The 20,333-nt window shown below is 43.2% G+C and overlaps 1 protein-coding gene across 2 annotated transcripts in view; it reads right to left on the reverse strand.

Annotated features, from left to right (window-relative positions):
• The window catches only part of PTAFR (platelet activating factor receptor), a 43,945-nt gene that overhangs the window by 16,013 nt on the left and 7,599 nt on the right, over positions 1–20,333 (reverse strand). The window contains exon 1 of one of the 2 annotated variants that reach the window (XM_059896273.1): positions 14,482–14,530. The exons of the other annotated variant lie outside the window; for it this stretch is intronic. The gene's annotated coding sequence lies outside the window, so the exon portion shown is untranslated. Of the gene's footprint in view, positions 1–14,481; positions 14,531–20,333 lie in introns of those variants that run through there. 2 annotated transcript variants of the gene reach the window in all.

Here is a 20,333-nt window from a genome sequence, read left to right on the forward strand (position 1 = left end):
CCAAGCCCTGACAATTATTCAGAGGAAACTAGTATGAAGGAAAGGTGTCCAGTCTCTCTGGGGGGAAAAGGCAGGGTAGGGAAAAGGCCTCTGGAGTCAGAAAGACCTGTGTTCTTAACTGGCTCTGCCATTTACTTGCTGTGTGACCTTGGGCAAGTGATTTCACCTCTCTGAGCCTCAGCTTCTTCATCTGCAAAATCTTATAAGGCAAACAATGTTTCCAAAGATAAGCATGCAAAGTAGCCACAAATGGTCAGGCTTTCCTCTCACTATTGGCCCAGTCACTTGGAGCCAGGGGAGGGGACTGTGGATCACCAGTGACCCCAGGGACTCTAAACCACATACTGGCTTTCCTGCCAGCTCCAGACAGGGTGTTGGGCTAATGCCAAAAAAGCTTTCAACGCCTCAGGAAGGGAAGGAGCATTCGGAGGGAGAAGGAAGAGGCGACTCAGACCACTCAGCCTAACACGTGGGCAGGGCTCCCTGATGGATCAAGGCCGGGCAGCAGGCCCAGGCCCAGCATTTAGCTGGGGGGTGGGCTAGGGGGGCATAAATATTTATGGAGACAAGAAGAATTCTACCATCTGTATCTCCCACCCTCTGCCCTGCAGAGTATTCAGTCCCAACCCCCACTGACTGCCATTCCCATACTGTCTGCAAACAATCCCAGCCCCTAGGGGACCTAGAGAAAGGGCTCCCATCCTCAGCTGGACAGTCAGAGGGACCACTGAGATCTGGGCAGAAGGAATTATGTGCTGATTACTTCCCCAGTGTGGACTGTGGGTTGGGACGTTGGGTTTACCAGTCAGACTGGCCCCTAACATTTGTGGGGCCATTTGGGGTCAAGAGTACAAATGTCTAAATATTTATAAGCTATAAATCAGTCATATCTAAATTCATGCACATTCCATGAATCAGCAGCTCCTCGCAGCCTGGCAAGCCTGGGAGCATGGGAGGGGCACTGGCTCCAAGTGGGCACTCCCTCCTGGATCCAAGGACTCCGTGCTCTGTGGGGGAGGGCATGACTGGAGGGGAGCCAGAGCCAGCTCACCTAAGCTCAGGGCACTGGACATCATTCACTGATTAAACAAACAGACACCTCTTACCCATGATCATATTTCCTCCTCAAATCAGCCTTGCAAGGTGAGTTTTACATAATGCCCATTTTCCCAGCAAAAAAAGTGAGGTCAGGGAGGGAAACAGACTTGTCCACAGTCACATAGCTGGGAAGTGGCCAGTGAGATTTTGAACTCCAAGGCCCATCCTGTCTCTCCCAGGCCAAGCTGTGGCCCCTGGTGGAAGCAAACCACTCCTTGGCCAACTCATCCACTCACAGACCTGTCCTATTGCCTGAGAACAGGTGCTTCAGAGGCTGCAAGGCCCCGGGAAGAGTTGCCTTCGACCTGGGGCCCTGCTTTTACCTTTGCTCCCCAAAGTGGGGAATTGAACAGGGCAAAGGCAAGGGCGGGACTGCTCTGCATTCATCTAACTCCTGCCAGGCAGTGTTGAAGCTGGAATCAAATCCTGGTTCAAACACTAAACTCACCCCATGACTCTGTGTCTCTGTCTCTTCACTGGTAAAATGAAGATTTAAAAATGGGCCTAAGAGAAAAGGAAATTCAGAAAGTAATCCCATTTACTATATCATCAAAAAGAATAAAATACTTAGGAATAAACTTAACCAAGGAGGCAAAAAACTTGTACACTGAAAACTACAAAATATTGCTGAAAGGAATTAAAGAAGACACAGATAATTGGAAAGACCTCCTGCGGTCATGGATTGGAAGACTTAATATTGCTAAAATGTCCATACTACCCAAAGTGATCTACAGATTCAACGCCCTATTAAAATCCCAACGGGAAAAAAACCACAGTTACAGAAAGATAGAGAAGATGAAAAGGCAGAGGGCTATGTACCAGATGAAGGAACAAGAAAAAACCCCAGAAAAACAACTAAATGAAGTGGAGATAGGCAACCTTCCAGAAAAAGAATTCAGAATAATGATAGTGAAGATGATCCAGGACCTTGGAATAAGAATGGAGGCAAAGATTGAGAAGATGCAAGAAATGATTAACAAAGACCTAGAAGAATTAAAGAACAAACAAACAGAGATGACCAATACAATAACTGAAATGAAAACTACACTAGAAGGAATCAATAGCAGAATAACTGAGGCAGAAGAACGGATAAGTGACCTGGAAGACAGAATGATGGAATTCACTGCTGCGGAACAGACTAAAGAAAAAAGAATGAAAAGAAATGAAGACAGCCTAAGAGACCTCTGGGATAACATTAAACGCAACAACATTCGCATTATAGGGGTCCCAGAAGGAGAAGAGAGAGAGAAAGGACCAGAGAAAATATTTGAAGAGATTATAGTCGAAAACTTCCCTAACATGGGAAAGGAAATAGCCACCCAAGTCCAGGAAGCGCAGAGAGTCCCATACAGGATAAACCCAAGGAGAAACACGCCGAGACACATAGTAATCAAAGTGGCAAAAATTAAAGACAAAGAAAAATTATTGAAAGCAGCAAGGGAAAAACGACAAATAACATACAAGGGAACTCCCATAAGGTTAACAGCTGATTTCTCAGCAGAAACTCTGCAAGCCAGAAGGGAGTGGCATGATATACTTAAAGTGATGAAAGGGAAGAACCTACAACCAAGATTACTCTACCCGGCAAGGATCTCATTTAGATTTGATGGAGAAATCAAAAGCTTTACAGACAAGCAAAAGCTAAGAGAATTCAGCACCACCAAACCAGCTCTATAACAAATGCTAAAGGAACTTCTCTAAGTGGGAAACACAAGAGAAGAAAAGGACCTACAAAAACAAACACAAAACAATTAAGAAAATGGTCATAGGAACATACATATCGATAATTACCTTAAACGTGAATGGATTAAATGCCCCAACCAAAAGACATAGACTGGCTGAATGGATACAAAAACAAGACCCATATATATGCTGTCTACAAGAGACCCACTTTAGACCTAGGGACACATACAGACTGAAAGTGATGGGATGGAAAAAGATATTCCATGCAAATGGAAATCAAAAGAAAGCTGGAGTAGCTATACTCATATCAGATAAAATAGACTTTAAATTAAAGAATGTTACAAGAGACAAGGAAGGACACTACATAATGATCCAGGGATCAATCCAAGAAGAAGATATAACAATTATAAATATATATGCACCCAACATAGGAGCACCTCAATACATAAGGCAACTGCTAACAGCTATAAAAGAGGAAATCGACAGTAACACAATAATAGTGGGGGACTTTAACACCTCACTTACACCAATGGACAGATCATCCAAAATGAAAATAAATAAGGAAACAGAAGCTTTAAATGACACAATAGACCAGATAGATTTAATTGATATATATCGGACATTCCATCCAAAAACAGCAGATTACACGTTCTTCTCAAGTGCGCACGGAACATTCTCCAAGATAGATCACATCTTGGGTCACAAATCAAGCCTCAGTAAATTTAAGAAAATTGAAATCATATCAAGCATCTTTTCTGACCACAACGCTATGAGATTAGAAATGAATTACAGGGAAAAAAACGTAAAAAGGACAAACACATGGAGGCTAAACAATACGTTACTAAATAACCAAGAGATCACTGAAGAAATCAAAGAGGAAATCAAAAAATACCTAGAGACAAATGACAATGAAAACACGACGACCCAAAACCTATGGGATGCAGCAAAAGCAGTTCTAAGAGGGAAGCTTATAGCTATACAAGCCTACCTAAAGAAACAAGAAAAAGCTCAAGTAAACAATCTAACCTTACACTTAAAGAAACTAGAGAAAGAAGAACAAACAAAACCCAAAGTTAGCAGAAGGAAAGAAATCATAAAGATCAGAGCAGAAATAAATGAAATAGAAACAAAGAAAACAATAGCAAAGATCAATAAAACTAAAAGTTGGTTCTTTGAGAAGATAAACAAAATTGATAAACCATTAGCCAGACTCATCAAGAAAAAGAGGGAGAGGACTCAAATCAATAAAATCAGAAATGAAAAAGGAGAAGTTACAACAGACACTGCAGAAATACAAAGCATCCTAAGAGACTACTACAAGCAACTTTATGCCAATAAAATGGACAACCTGGAAGAAATGGACAAATTCTTAGAAAGGTATAACCTTCCAAGACTGAACCAGGAAGAAATAGAAAATATGAACAGACCAATCACAAGTAATGAAATTGAAACTGTGATTAAAAATCTTCCAACAAACAAAAGTCCAGGACCAGATGGCTTCACAGGTGAATTCTATCAAACATTTAGAGAAGAGCTAACACCCATCCTTCTCAAACTCTTCCAAAAAATTGCAGAGGAAGGAACACTCCCAAACTCATTCTATGAGGCCACCATCACCCTGATACCAAAACCAGACAAAGACACTACAAAAAAAGAAAATTACAGACCAATATCACTGATGAATATAGATGCAAAAATCCTCAACAAAATACTAGCAAACAGAATCCAACAACACATTAAAAGGATCATACACCACGATCAAGTGGGATTTATCCCAGGGATGCAAGGATTCTTCAATATACGCAAATCAATCAATGTGATACACCATATTAACAAATTGAAGAATAAAAACCATATGATCATCTCAATAGATGCAGAAAAAGCTTTTGACAAAATTCAACACCCATTTCTGATAAAAACTCTCCAGAAAGTGGGCATAGAGGGAACCTACCTCAACATAATAAAGGCCATATATGACAAACCCACAGCAAACATCATTCTCAATGGTGAAAAACTGAAAGCATTTCCTCTAAGATCAGGAACGAGACAAGGATGTCCACTCTCACCACTATTATTCAACATAGTTTTGGAAGTCCTAGCCACGGCAATTAGAGAAGAAAAAGAAATAAAAGGAATACAAATTGGAAAAGAAGAAGTAAAACTGTCACTGTTTGCGGATGACATGATACTATACATAGAGAATCCTAAAACTGCCACCAGAAAACTGCTAGAGCTAATTAATGAATATGGTAAAGTTGCAGGATACAAAATTAATGCACAGAAATCTCTTGCATTCCTATACACTAATGATGAAAAATCTGAAAGAGAAATTATGGAAACACTCCCATTTACCATTGCAACAAAAAGAATAAAATACCTAGGAATAAACCTACCTAGGGAGACAAAAGACCTGTATGCAGAAAACTATAAGACACTGATGAAAGAAATTAAAGATGATACCAACAGATGGAGAGATATACCATGTTCTTGGATTGGAAGAATCAACATTGTGAAAATGAGTATACTACCCAAAGCAATCTACAGATTCAATGCAATCCCTATCAAATTACCAATGGCATTTTTTACGGAGCTAGAACAAATCATCTTAAAATTTGTATGGAGACACAAAAGACCCCGAATAGGCAAAGCAGTCTTGAGGCAAAAAAATGGAGCTGGAGGAATCAGACTCCCTGACTTCAGACTATACTACAAAGCTACAGTAATCAAGACAATATGGTACTGGCACAAAAACAGAAACATAGATCAATGGAACAAGATAGAAAGCCCAGACATTAACCCACGCACCTATGGTCAACTAATCTATGACAAAGGAGGCAAAGATATACAATGGAGAAAAGACAGTCTCTTCAATAAGTGGTGCTGGGAAAACTGGACAGCTACATGTAAAAGAATGAAATTAGAATACTCCCTAACACCATACACAAAAATAAACTCAAAATGGATTAGAGACCTAAATATAAGACTGGACACTATAAAACTCTTAGAGGAAAACATAGGAAGAACACTCTTTGACATAAATCACAGCAAGATCTTTTTTGATCCACCTCCTAGAGTAATGGAAATAAAAACAAAAATAAACAAGTGGGACCTAATGAAACTTCAAAGCTTTTGCACAGCAAAGGAAACCATAAACAAGACGAAAAGACAACCCTCAGAATGGGAGAAAATATTTGCAAATGAATCAACGGACAAAGGATTAATCTCCAAAATATATAAACAGCTCATTCAGCTCAATATCAAAGAAACAAACACCCCAATCCAAAAATGGGCAGAAGACCTAAATAGACATTTCTCCAAAGAAGACATACAGACGGCCACGAAGCACATGAAAAGATGCTCAACATCACTAATTATTAGAGAAATGCAAATCAAAACTACAATGAGGTATCACCTCACTCCTGTTAGAATGGGCATCATCAGAAAATCTACAAACAACAAATGCTGGAGAGGGTGTGGTGAAAAGGGAACCCTCTTGCACTGTTGGTGGGAATGTAAATTGATACAGCCACTATGGAGAACAGTATGGAGGTTCCTTAAAAAACTAAAAATAGAATTACCATATGACCCAGCAATCCCACTACTGGGCATATACCCAGAGAAAACCGTAATTCAAAAAGACACATGCACCCGAATGTTCATTGCAGCACTATTTACAATAGCCAGGTCATGGAAGCAACCTAAATGCCCATCAACAGACAAATGGATAAAGAAGATGTGGTACATATATACAATGGAATATTACTCAGCCATAAAAAGGAACGAAATTGAGTCATTTGTTGAGACGTGGATGGATCTAGAGACTGTCATACAGAGTGAAGTAAGTCAGAAAGAGAAAAACAAATATCGTATATTAATGCATGTATGCGGAACCTAGAAAAATGGTACAGATGAGCCAGTTTGCAGGGCAGAAGTTGAGACACAGATGTAGAGAATGGACATATGGACACCAAGGGGGGAAAACTGCGGTGGGGTGGGGATGGTGGTGTGCTGAATTGGGCGATTGGGATTGACATGTATACACTGATGTGTATAAAACTGATGCCTAATAAGAACCTGCAGTATAAAAAAACAAACAAAACAACTAATACTAAACTTTCATTGGGTTATTTGTATGGAAACATGTTAATATAAATGTTTCAGACATTACATGAAATTTCTAAAAATCTTATATTTGTATTTGTATGGAAATATGTATGGAAATATGTTAATATAAATGTTTCAGACATTACATGAAATTTCTAAAAATCATATTTGTATTTGTATGGAAATATGTATGGAAATATGTTAATATAAATGTTTCAGACATTACATGAAATTTCTAAAAATCTTATATTTTTACTTGTATGGAAATATGTATGGAAATATGTTAATATAAATGTTTCAGACATTACATGAAATTTCTAAAAATCTTATATGTTCTGGTATAATGTTATAAGTAATAATCCTATTTATTACTTTAAAATGTATATCTCAGAAATAACTAAAAAAATAAAAAATAAAAAAAATAAAATAAAATAAAATCCCAACGGCATTTTTTGTAGAAATAGAAGAAATAATCCTAAAATTCATAAGGAATCTCAAAGTACCCCCAGTAGTCAAAACAATCTTGAGAAAGAAGAACAAAGCTGGAGGCCTCACACTTAATGATTTCAAAACATATTACAAAGTACAATAATCAAAAGAGTGTGGTATTGACATAAAGACAGACATGAAGACCAACGGAACAGAATAGAGAGCCCAGAAATGAATCCCTACGTATATGGTCAAATGATCTTTGACAAAGGTGTCAAGACTACACAATGAGGAAAGGATAGTCTCTTCAACAAATGGTATTTGGAAAACTGGATATCCACATGCAAAAGCATGAAGATGGACCCTTACCTTAAACCACATACAAAAATTAACTCAAAATGGATTAAAGACCTAAACATAAGACTGGAAACTATAAGATTCCTAGAGGAAAACCTAGAGGGAAATCATCATGACATTGGAATGGGCAATGATTACTTGGGTATGATACCAAAAGCACAGGTAACAAAAGGAAAAATAGACATTTGGAACTATATCAAACTTAAAAACTTCTGTGTAGCAAAGGAAACAATCAACAGAGTAAAAGCCAACCTACCAAACTGTAGAAGATATTTGCAAATAACATAAGGAATTAATATTCAGAATATATAAAGAACTCTTACAACTCAATAACAACAAAAAAAATTAAAAATGGGCAAAGGACTTGAAGAAACATTTCTCCAAAGATATACAAACGGCCAACAAGCATATGAAAAGATGGGGAGGGATGGATTGTGAGTTTGGGATTAGCAGATGCAAACTATTATATATAGAATGGATAAACAACAAGGTCCTACTATATAGCACAGGGAACTATATTCAATATCCTGTGATAAATTATAATGGAAAATAATATGGAAAAGAATGTATATATATATGTATGTATAACTAAATCACTGTACTGTAGAGCAGAAATCAACACAACATTATAAATCAACTATACTTCAATAAACTAAATTTTTTTAAAAATTGCCAAGAGGCAGGGGGGGGGGAAAAGCATATGAAAAGATGCTCAACATCACTAATCATCAGGGAAATGCAAATCAAAACCACAATGAGATATCACCCGTTAGGATGGCCTCAATCATAAAAGTAGAAAATAACAAGTGTTAGTGAGGATGTGGAGAAATTGGAACATTTATGCACTCACTGTCGGTGGGAATATAAAATGACACAGCCACTATGGAAAACAGTATGGAGGTTCCACAAAAAATTAAAAATAGAACTCCCAAATGATCTAGAAATCTCTCTGGGTATATTTCCAAAAAAAAATTGAAAACAGGATCTTGAAGAAGTATTTGTATACCCAGGTTCACAGCAGCACTAGTTACAATAGCCAGGAGGTAGAAGCAAACTAAATGTCCATCAACAGATGAATGGATAAATAAAATGTGGTATATATGTATAATGAAATACTATGCAGCCTTAAAAAGGAAGGAAATCCTGTCCTATGCTACAACATGGATGAAACTTGAGGATATTAATAAGTGAAATAAACCAATCACAAAAAGACAAATACTGAATGATTCTACTTATATGAGGTTTCTAAAGTAATCAAACTCACAGAAACAGAAAATAGAATGGTGGTTGCCAGGGGCTGGAGGGAGGGAGAAACAGGGAGTTGATGTTCAATGTGTACAGAGATTCAGTCATGCAAGATGAAAAAGTTCCAGACATCTGTGGTATAACAAATGCATATAGTTAACAATACTTAAAAATTGTTAAGAGGGTAAATCCCTCTTACATGTTTTTTACCACAATAAAAACAATTTTTAATGGGTCTCAGAGATGGCAGATTTGAAAATACATTGTATAATTTTAACTTGGACTCATATGGCTCAGCTTTTTTACTTAATGGTTGTGTGACATTTGGTAAAACTGCTTCCCCTCTTTGGGCCTCATCTATAAAATGAGGACAATAACACATCTACCCTATAGAGCTTTTTGTGAGCACCCAGTGAGATAAAGGATATAAAGTATTTGGGAAAGGACAGTGGTTAACACCAGACTGGCGTCAGACAAACCTCCATTCAAATCCTGTCTCTGTCCTGGCTTCACGACCATGGTCAAGCTTATCATTCTCTGAGCCTCAGGTCCTTCCCCTGTAAATGGAGCTGATAATATTTCAAGCACATAGCTCCCAGCATGGTGCGAAGATTCAGTGAATAATGTAGCACAATTTCAGGTATTCATGATCAACAGCTCTAAAAAGCTGTATCTACAGGAAATCCAGACAGTCAGCTGATTAGATCAGATCAAATGTTTCTCAAAATAGCACCACTGTCATTGCAACCATTCACATCTAGCTCATCCCAAGTTTACCCCAGCTTGAAGCCACCTATATCAGACTTCCAGATATATCATTAACCCTGAAAACTTCTGGGAACCAGTCACATCTTTTAATGGCAGCTAGAGACAGTTGGCAAAATGCTATCAGCCAATTCTTGCCCAAGACAATTTCACCTCCATAAGCCTCTGTTCACTCATCTGTTTAAAAAAAAAAAAAACAAAAAAAACGAATCCTAACACTACATCATAGCATTTTTGTAAGGATTAAATGGAAAATGCTTGATCCATAATAAGAGCTCAGTGAATGCTGGCCACTGTTAGTCTTACTTCTCTACCCCAGAAAGGGTTAGAGGTGCCACCTCTGGTTCCCGTAACACATCACATTTCATTATAATGGCTGTTGATTTCTCTTTCCCTTCTGGGCTGGGAACTCCCTGGGTACAGGTCCTCAGGCATTACACACACACACACACACACACACACACACACACACACACACACACAGAGTCACATTGTCCCTCATCCTTCACTTCCAAACCCTCTCACACCAGCCTCAGCCACTCCCAGCCCTTAGATTCCCTGGGACCAATAACACACCATAGTTCAGGGACTTCCCTGACAGTCCAGTGGCTGGGACTCCGCGCTTCCACTGCAGGGGGCACAGGTTCAATGCTTGGGGAACTAGGATCCCGCATGCCATGCGGCGCGGCCAAAAAATATAAATAAATAAATAAATAAAATAAAGGTTTAAAACACCATAGTTTAATCATTTCCCTTCTGTGAGTCCTAGTTTTCACATCAATAAAACGGAAATGATATCAACATTGACCTCACAGTATAGCTTTGAGGTTGAAAGCAGTTAAACTTCTAACATGCTCAATAAATGAGTTACCTCCTTTTCTGGCCTCCCCTGATGCTTGACATTTGTGCCCTGGCTTGGCCATGCCTCTGTGCTTCTGGTCATATCCTCTAAAAATTCCCCTCATGGAGTGGTTTCATTACCATTTGTCCAGGAAGCAGAAGGATTTGAGGGGCAAATAAAGGGAGCAAGTTTCCTGACCTCTGGGGAATTCTGCACTAGGCTCCGCATGGTTTCCAGTACAAGGAGGCTAGCACCACGCTAGGTACATGTATTGGTGGATGAATGGAGCTCATTGTCTGGGGAGAGGTCAGGGACAGGGTCTAGGGCCCCAGAGATGGGGGGTGGCCTGAGCATCAGAGTTTCCCAACTTTCTTTCTCACTTGGGGCCCACCTGATCCCAGGTTTATATATTATATTGATGAGACTCAGTCTCTGCTCATCTGTCCTAGGACATCCCTGTGGAGTTGGGGGACCCTGAGGCTGGCCTGAGTCTCTCCTTCTGGCTCCAAGATACCCAGATAGTATCTGTCTGTGAGTCACCCTCCCCCACTTCTTGCTTCCTGGAAGTCAGCCAGGGCAGGGAAGAGGGGGCACCCAGGGAGGTGCTTCTTCCTCTGGGCTTCCCCAGCAAGGGCACACCTCTGTTATACCAGGAATCATTCTGACATCTTCAGGGGCTGGCCCAGGGGAAAATGTAGGTTACAGGACACAGGCCCTGTGGTCACACAGAATCAGATCTGCACCTGGCTCTGCTCTTTCCTAGCTGATCTTCAGCCCTTGAAGCCTCTCTTTCTTCATTTGCAAAATGGTGATAATAGAACTTTCCTCACAGGGTGAGTTATAAGTGCAAAATGAAGCAATTGATGCACGTGGTTATTGATCAGTAACTGTGAGCTCCTCCCTCCCCCTCAGAAAATGTTTGTTGAGTGAATGAATGAATGAATGAGCAAACAAATCAGCAATGTACTAAAGCAGCCACATATCTCCTCCTTTGGAAGCAGCAACCAAGGATGGCTGAAGAGAAATACGAATTACGATCAGGAATTACCATCAGAGGATCTGGGCTCTGATCTCAGCCAAGCCACCCACCACCTAGAGTGAGTCTCTCCCCATTTCTAAGCCTTGGGATCTTCATCTGCACACACCCCTCCCCCACCAGACCTCAAACACTATTGTGAGAAGGAAGATGGTTGGGCGTGATAAAGGGTTTGGTAAACAGTAAGGCATTTGGGGAATTGAAACAGACTTTATAAACTGTGAAGAGATCTGCAGAAATTTTTGACATGCTTCTCCCATCAGCCAGCTGAGCTCAGCTCCAAACTTAGACCCTGAAGATCCCCTCCTGTAGAATTAAGAAGGGGGGAGGGGCTGCCGAGTGATGGTCTTCCCCCCACATAGTCTCCCCCACCACCATCTCATTCACACACACACACACACACACACACACACAGACACACACAAACTGGCTCTGGATTCTCTTTGGCTGAAGACACAGGGAAGAAAGGAGTACCAACCTCTCAGCTGGTTTTGCTGACGATCCTGCTTCTGGGAACTGCTGGGCTGTCCTGGGCCCACCTGCAGTTGGTCATGCTCCAGGCACACGTATAGCCATAGCAGAGCTGGGACCTATACGTGTAGCACGCGTATAGCACACGTATAGCATAGAGCCAGAGCAACTCCCCAGTCCGCCCCACACAACCACAGGCACACATGCACGCACAAAGATACCCCAGAGGCTTCTCTCTCCTCCCACCATCCTTCCAAGGAACCCGACAGCTGCTAGTCAGAGACGTGGCTGCCCCAGGGGCCCAGCATTTGCCCTTCTGGGAACGGGCTCCACTCCGAAGCCAGACACACTCTCCCAGGACCCCTCAGGGAGTGCTCCCAGGCCATAGCTCAGCTGCTGCCCACTCCTGGGTCTATCCATGGGGAGCAGGAGACCAGTATGGGAAAGGAGGGGCTGCCACTGGAAAAGAGGAGCATCCCCTTCTCCTCAACAAGGGCGTGTCCACAGGCTTCGGGTAGGGAAGAGGAGGTTTCTCCACAAAACTCTCCCTATAAAAGGCCAAAAATATCCCAGCCTCTCGTCACACACACCCCCCACCAGTCAAGAGAGGAAACTCAGTCCTGGAGGCATATTTTGTTATTAGCACCATAGACTGTGACTTTCTTACCCAAACCTTCATTGGACAGATGGAGAAATTGAGGCCCAGAGAAGAGAAAGGATTTGCCCAAGGTGACAACAGTATCAGGGGCAGAGGTGGGACAAGATGCTGGGCCTCTGGCTCACTGTCTATCCTCTTCCAAGTACAACATATTACTTTATCACTCACTATTCAATTCATGTTCCAAGATTATACGACATGCCAAACTCTGTGCGAAGGGTAAGGATAAAACAAGGAACAAACAAATCCCTCCTCCTTGAGGCATTTACAGTAAGAATTACGGTGTCAGTATCAGCAGTAACACATTGGCTCACGTTCATGCAACATCCTACGATTGACGAAGCACTTTCCCACCCAGTCTCTTACTTCATCCTCCCCACAAACTCACAGGTCAGCACTTAAACCCCAATCTGCAAAGAAGGGAAGTGAGGGTCCTGAGCTGTCCAAGGTCCCAGCTTGTAAGCAAGAGCTGATGCCAAAGCCCCAGTGCCCGCCTCAGGCCCAGGGCCATCTCTGCAACTTTGGAGTGGGCTTCTTTCTTTGGCTGGGTTGTCAGTACCTAAAGGCAAGGACATCTCTTTCTTTTGCTTCCCTGGCACCTACACACACACACACACACACACACACACACACACACACACACACACGCACACTCTAAGCACCTGGAACACTGCTGTGTATTCAGTCAAGAGCTAAATCAGAGCTTCCTGAATGCTTGGGGAGAGACTCTGCTGGTCCCCTCATTCTCTACAGGTGAGCAAGTGTCTGGGCAGCAGCCTCCATTCACCACACCCACATCTGGACCTGCCAGTGAAGGACAGGGGCTACCAGCCTGTGCTCTGTCCCTAGCACCTGGGACCTGACGGGGGAAGCAGGTTGTGAGCCAAGCACTTTGTACCAGCAACCTGGTTATCCTCTTCATCATCCCCCTGGGAAAACCCAGCATCTAGTGAATTCCCAAGTACGCAGCGCTGTACCAGACCCTTTTCCTCTCCTGATCTTCATGCTGGGGAGACGGCATTATCCTCATTTGACAATTTGGGAAATGGAGGCACAGAGTGGGGATGTGACATGGTCAAGGCCACACAGCTAGTAAAGCAGATGGCTTCCAGCCCCTGAGATCTAGGTAGCCCCCTCTCATCACCATCACCACCTCCCAGTGAGGTCTCTGAGGTCACTTCAGCACTGCCTCGGCCTTAGAGAACCAAAGAGGGGAGCAGATTCCCTGGGAAAGTTTGGTCACGAGGAATTCCTTTTAAGCAAGAGCCTCTGGGCCTGAAGAAGATGCCAAAACATTCCCTTAAAAGCAGAAACACTGGGACTTCCCTGGTGGTGCAGTGGCTAAGAATCTGCCTGCCAGTGCAGGGGACAAGAGTTCAAGCCCTGGTCCGGGAAGATCCCACTTGCCGCGGAGCAAGAAAGCCCGAGCGCCACAACTACTGAGCCTGTGCTCTAGAGCCTGCGAGCCACAGCTAGTGAGCCCGCGTGCCACAACTACTGAAACCCACGCACCTAGAGCCCAAGCTCCGCAACAAGAAGCCACCACAGTGAGAAGCCTGTGGGCTGCAACAAAGAGTAGCCCCCGCTCGCCGCAACTAGAGAAAGCCTGTGCGCAGTAAGGAAGACCCAACGCAGCCAAAAATAAATTAATTAATTATTTTTAAAAATTAAAAACAAAAACAAACACAGAAGCACTTGTTTGCTTAGGCGCAATCTAGGGGTCATGACCTTGGTCTCCCGAGGACATTGCCACACACCTCCTCCTGGCCCAGCCAGGGCTGGGACGCCTCTTACCTGTCCCGGGGCAGCGGCTGCCTCTGCCAGGTCTGGGTGTCTGTCTGCAGCCCCTGCCTCTGTGCTGTCTGGAATTGCAGAAGTGAGGAAACAGAGCACATCACTGCCAAGTCACCCCCAGGAGGAAACGTCATGACCCCAGGGCCCCTCCAGCGGATGCCACAGAAACCTCAGAGTTGGGTCACCCAGGCCCTGGGCGCTGCTCGGAGGTTTCTCGCAGAGAAAGGGTTAGGGTGGGGTGTGGGCAGCGGCCACTGAGCCGGGAGCTGGGGAGGAGGAAGAGAAGAAGCAGACAGGGCAAGAGCAAGAGGGGCGAGAGCGTGCATTGGAGACAGCACAAGTGTGAGGGAGAGGGGAGAGCAGACGAGAGTGAGTAAACAGAATAAGAGAGAGAGTCAGGGCAAATGAGAGATGGAGGGAGACAGGCACACAGAGAGAGACAGACGTAAACACAGAGAGAGAGAGCATGAGAGGAATGAGGAGATTTGAGGACAAAAACCAAGGGAGTTACAGAGAAAAAGATGAGACAGTGAGAGTGCCTGTGTGTGTGCGTGTGTGCGTGTGTGTGTGTGTGTGTGTGTGCACGCACGCGCATGAGCATGAGAGAAAAGACAAAAGAAAGAGAAGGAGGAAAGGGAGAGGCAGCTGGAATATAAAGAGGATGAGAAGGGAGGAACTCGGAAGAGCTGCTGTGGTCAGTGCCATGGCCCGGCTGGGCTCTCCTGGTGACCAAGGAGCACCAAGACTAAGGAACCGATGGGGACAGCGCCCTGCGGGGCTGGGATTGCGGGGGAGGAAGACTCGTAAGCCCCGGGGCAGGAATTGGGCAGCGAGTGAGTTAGAGGGAATAGGTGAGGGTGAGTAGGTATGGGCAACTGAGGAGGTGAACGCAGGTGAGTCTGTCAGTGAGCGTGCGTGTGTGTGAGTGTGCGTGTGTGTGTGTGAAAGTCCAGTGGTGGAGGCTTTTTGTGTGAACAAAGGTGAGAGATGGGCCCGAGCTCCCTGCCTCAGTTTCCAGTCTATTTATCCACTCATTCATTTAACCAATAAACGTTTATTGAGCCCTGCAGGCACCGGGCACTGCAGAGGACACTGTCTAAGGAAGCAAGCCCCTCAGCTGAGAGCCAACCCAAAAGCCTCCTACACAGGGTGGGAAACAGGTCTAGACAGGACCGGGGTCCCACAGCCGGGCAGGTGCAAAGCAGAGGTGGTAGTACGGGCTCCTGACGCCCCATGCGGGGTCCGGCCTCAGCTCTGCCCTGGGTGTCTGGACTGGCCCCCTCCTGCTCTTTGGGACCCCACTGCAGTTCCTTATCAAAGCCAAAAATGGACCTCAAAGGACAAACCACCTTTAACATGTGGCTCAGCCCTGAAGAACTAGAGCCAAAAATCTGCCCCCTCCCCCAGCTGTACCCCATCACACACAAGTGGACACACTCAAACCACCTAAGCACACAACCCTTGCACGCTCATGTACACTCAGTACACACCATCATGCAGAGATACTCGGTCATAATTACATCCCTCCACTCACCTGCACACTCACAAGCTCAGGTGTAACATCTGTCACCCCCTCACTCACAACTGCCCAGCGTCACCTCCTTCCTCGTGCTCATTCACACACTCTCCTCAGATCCTAAGGTGTGGCCCAGGCCTCCTGGGAGGGACTTTGAAAAGGCCCAGTTTGGTCATCCCTTCTCGTCTCCATTGGAGGCATTTTGAGCCTTGAGCACCTGAGACAGGAGAGAACGTGGTGGTCTGTTCATCACGTTTAACCTTCACACAAGCTATCCACCAGAGCTGAGGCCCTAGCTCTGCTCCCCAACCCAGATCCTCTTCCCCCAAACTGGCTTCACCTTCTCAGCCATCCCCCCCACCACCACGTTCCAGAGGCACAGAGGGACCTCCAGGATCAACCCTGACCACAGACTGAAGGACACCTGGCTCAACTCCAGGCTCACGCCTGGTTTTCAATAGGCCCTCATGTATGTGCACAGAGCAATCGCAGTTCAGCACTCTTTGAGATTATCAATAATCAGGGCAGGTAGGCAGAGGTTATTATCCACATTTTACAGATGAGGAAACTGAGGTTGACTCCTCTCTCTCACACCTACCTCATTCTGTTACCAATTCTGTCAGTTCTACTTTAAAATACATCCAAATTGGAATCTAATAAAGCCTTTAGATCCAATCTTCAGTTTGTAGGAAATACAGGCAACAGAGGAACAAATTAAAGGGCATTTCAGAGAAGCAATCAGCCAAATCCAGAATGTGAGACCAGGACAATCTACAGGAGAACTGATCCAGTTCCTTCGACAGATCAACCACGGCAGGGGGAGGAATGGGGAGGGGACTTTTAATCTAGGAATCTTTAAGAGATATAAAAATCAAATACAGGGACTTCCCTGGCGGTCCAGTGGTTATAACTCCACGCTTCCACTGCAGGGGGCACGGGTTGCATCCCTGGTCAGGGAACTAAGGTCCTGCATGCCACGCAGCACAGACAAAAAAAAAAAAAAAAATCAAATGCAGCCTGTGGGTCTTGTTTGGAACCTGGATCAGTCAAATCAACTGTAAAAAGATACATGTATCAGTTGGGGTCCTGGAAAGAGATGGCACACTCAATGTGGGCAATCTGAGGAGGAAGGGATTGCTTAAAGAGACGCGGGCAGGTCTAGAGAACCAAAAGGAATAGTGTAGTCGTCCAAGGCTGCCAAGAGTGGGGTGCCCTTTTCATCTGAAGGGCTGAGGCGAGGGGGTAGTTACTGGAACACAAAGAGGGTAGCTATTTGGAAAAGGCTGCCTGACAAGAACTCTGACCTTGCGTAGGCAGTTGTAGCTGGTCGTCAATGACCAGGCAGAGAGGGAACCAGGACATAAATACCCAAATCTCTCTCTTCTTCCACCCTCTGGTTTCTTACCAGTGCCTCCCATTGGCTGAGCCCAACCAGAAGCAAGGGAGATGGATAATGTTGTCCATACAGATCAGCCTCTGGGGGCACAGAGTTGGGTGGAGAAGGGTGGAGGGTGGATCTGGAGGGGAAAACAGAAGATATCCAGGACAGACACATTTGAGAAAATCAGGGAGAATTTAATATGGGCAGGATTTTAGATGGTTCTAAGGGATTTAAAAAATTTTATTAGAGGATAATGGTGGTGTGGTTATATAAGAAAATGTTCATATATATGGAAATAATTAGGGATGAAATTACAGGGAAATGGTTTAAAATATTACAGTAAAATAAGGGGAGAGAGAGAGAGGAGGGGAGGGGAGGGAAGGGAAGGATGAAAGGAACGAAGGAAAGAAAAAGAGAGAGAGAGGCAAAATATTGAATCTAGAGAATGAGTATTTTGTAGGCTGAATAATGGTCCTCAGAAATATCAGGTCCTAATCTCTGGAACCTGTACATGTTACCTTATGTGGCAAAGATTTTGCATGTACAATTAAATTACTGCTCTTGAAATGAGGAGATTATCCCGGAGTATCCAACTGAGCCTTAATGCAATCACCAGCACCTGAGTAAGAGAGGAAAACTTGATACAGACAGAAGAGAAGGCAATGTGGCCACAGAGGCAGAGTGACATGGCCACAAGCCAGGAATACCAGCAGCCACCAGAAGCTGGAAGAGATAAGGAATGGCCTCCACCCTAGAGCCTCTGGAGAGAATGCCAAAAAGAAAAAAAAAAGAAACTGATTTTGGAATTCTGGCCTCCAGAATTGTGAGAGAATAAATGTGTGTTGTTTTAAGCTGCCAAGCTTGTGGTCATTTGTTACAGCAGCTGTAGGAAACTAATACAGGTGCACAGGGATTTATTATACTCTTCCCTCTCTTCTTGTGTGTTTGGAAACTTTCCTAATAAAGTTGTGTTTGTGCGTGCTCAATTCACAACACTATCTATGAAATAGTCTTGCCAAGGAAAAAGAAACAGCATCAGCAAGTTCAACTACCAGTTTACAGGAAATAGCGAAGAGGAACAGATCATAGGGTACCCTCAGCAAACTCAGACAGCAGTGAACGCACAGAACAAGCAACCTGGTTTCTTCAACAAATAAATTATAAGGGAGAAAAAAGATGATGGAAGAACCGATAGATTATGAGAATTAAGAGTCATAGCAACCAAATTGCTATGTGTGAGCCTTTTTTGGATTCTGATTCAAACAAAGTAGACAGAGAGTGAGAGAGAGAGAGAGAGAAGCAAAGACAGAGAAACTTATGAGACAATCAGAAATTTGAACACATCAGATATTCAATTACGTTAAGGAATTAATGTTGATGGTTAGGTTAATGACTTCACTGTTATGTTAAAAAGAATTCTTATCCTTTAGAGAAACATTTACAGATAAAATTATGTATTTGGGATTTGCTTCAAAATAAAATGGGACATACCTCAACTGAAAAAAATGGGTTGATAATTGTTGAAGTTGGCTGATGGTACATGGGAATCCATTATACCATGAAGTGCACTTTTGTATGTATTTGTAATTTTTTATAAGAAAAGGGGTTTTTTGTTGTTTGTTCTTTAAAATAATTCAACACTTGTTTAGATTTTAGAGGTGAGAACAACAGTGAAAAAGAAAATTGTCTCAATGCTATATAATGAATAATTGTGTCTTGAGATGGACTTTTATGATAGCGTCTTATTAGGATGTTAGGTGCTGTATCTCATAAAATGTAAATGGAAGTAAAAACATTGTAACCTGGAAAATTCTGTTAAATGAAGGAGAAGAATAACAATAAAGATGCTGACGTCAATGATGTACAAACTAAGTGTGAATAAATTAGTCTCATGAAACTTGAGAGTGTAAAGAAGCGCTCTCAAATTTATAAAATAGTAAATTATTGTCCAAAATGATTATGTCAGTAACTAAAAGAATAAATTAAACTGAGTCACTTTGCTGTACACCTGAAACTAACACAACATTGTAAATCAACTATACTTCAATTTAAAAAATAAAATAAAATAATTTTTTAAAAGAATGAATTAAATATTATAAGCAGGCATTTGACTCTAGCAGTCATTCTCACCAGGGGCTACTTTGCCCTCCAAGGACATTTGTCAATGTCTGGACGCATTTTTGGTTGTCACAAGTGGCAGGGGAGGAGGGGACTGAGGTGCTGCTGATATCTAGTGGGTAGAGACCAGCAAGGCTGCCAACCAACCTACAATGTACAGAACAGTCCCTACAACAAAAATTTATTTGGCTCAACATGTTAATACGGCTGAGGTTGAGAAACTCGGGATTATATCATCTACATTCTAAAGAGTTTATATATTCAAGTAGGCCTAAAAAAAACCTTTTGTGGGAATTCCCTGCAGGCCAGTGGTTAGGACTCCAAGTTCTCACTGCCGAGGACCCGGGTTCAGTCCCTGGTCGGGGAACTAAAATCCCATAAGATATGCAGCCAAAAAAATATATTTTGGGAATCTTATCATCAGGAAAATAAGGGATTGCTTATTTAAAGAGTGACCTTGGGACTTCCCTGGTGGTCCAGTGGTAAAGAATCCACCTTCCAATGCAGGGGACACTGGTTCGATCCCTGGTCGGGGAACTAAGATCCCACATGCCGCAGGGCAACTAAGCCTGCGCGCCACAACTACTGAGCTCTCACACCTCAACTAGAGAGCCCATGTGCAGCAAACTACAGAGCCCACGTGCCCTGGAGCCCACGTGCCACAACTAGAGAGAAGCCCAAGCGCCACAACGAAGAGCCCGAGCGCCCCAACGAAAAGATCCCTCGTGCCACAATGAGCCGCATGCCGCAACTAAGACCTGACACAGCCAAAAGAATTAATTGATTTTTTAAAAAGTTATGAAGATTGGAAAGGAAAAGCAAAACTGTCATTTTCAC

This window comes from Balaenoptera ricei, chromosome 1 (assembly GCF_028023285.1).
Source record: "Balaenoptera ricei isolate mBalRic1 chromosome 1, mBalRic1.hap2, whole genome shotgun sequence".
NCBI lineage: Eukaryota > Metazoa > Chordata > Mammalia > Artiodactyla > Balaenopteridae > Balaenoptera > Balaenoptera ricei.